This window comes from Alexandromys fortis, unplaced genomic scaffold, assembly GCF_014885135.2.
Source record: "Alexandromys fortis isolate MF-2015 unplaced genomic scaffold, M_Fortis_MF-2015_v1.1 scaffold_231, whole genome shotgun sequence".
Taxonomy (NCBI): domain Eukaryota; kingdom Metazoa; phylum Chordata; class Mammalia; order Rodentia; family Cricetidae; genus Alexandromys; species Alexandromys fortis.
Genome location: NW_026068613.1, coordinates 313,097 through 314,014, shown reverse-complemented (window position 1 = coordinate 314,014; position 918 = coordinate 313,097).

Sequence of the window (918 nt, the reverse complement as noted above, 5' to 3'; positions counted from 1 at the left end):
GCTGGCCGCGCCAAACACACCCTTTGACAGCTTCCTGTAGGTGCTGAGGTACAGGCAGGCTTTTGAAGGGAGGAGGCTGTAGCTCTGAGACCTGACGTCCCGATTCCTCCACCCACTCGGAGCTCCCTCTGAGCCGCCCCTCAAACACCTCCTGGTGGAACATTTGGGGCTACAGGTGTCATTGCCATTGAGAGGTGTGAGTGAGGTACCAGTGACATATTGCCCTACCACATGAGTGGGTAGTGATGGTAAGTCAACTGACTGAGTCTCTGGGGAAGACAGGGCAAAGGAAAGGTCGAAATGCCTCTGTCTAGGTGAAGTCATCTTTGATTTGCTTTTTTTTTTTTTTTTTTTTTTTTTTTAGTTTACTGGGCAAATTATAGGTAATTATAGGCTAGGTAATTTTTGCCTGACCTTCTTATATATTTTGTATTTATAACTTGGACAATGATTTCTAGTGGTTGTTAGGGAATACATCAATCCATTCACTCGAGTTTGAAATCCGTACACCCATCTGCTTCTCTACTCTACCCTTTCATCTACTGACTGATCCACGTATCCATTCACCCTTCCTTCGATCTCAGTCAGCCCACTTTTTAAACCTTATTTATTTATTTAGCTTACATCCGACCTCAGTTTCCCCTGTCTCCTCTCCTCCCAGTCCCTCCATGGATATTGACAAAACATGGCATATCAAGTTATGGTAAGACTAAGCACATCACCTTGTATTAGAGCTGGGCAAAGCAACCCAGTATGAGGAGTAGGTTCCCAAAAGCCAGTGAAAGCATCAGAGACAGGGCCTGCTCCCACTGTTAGGGGTCCTGCCAGAAGACCATGCTACACAGCTGTCACATATATGTAGAGAGACTAAGTCAGTCCCATGTAGGCTCCCTGGTCGTTGCTTCAGTCTCTGTGAGC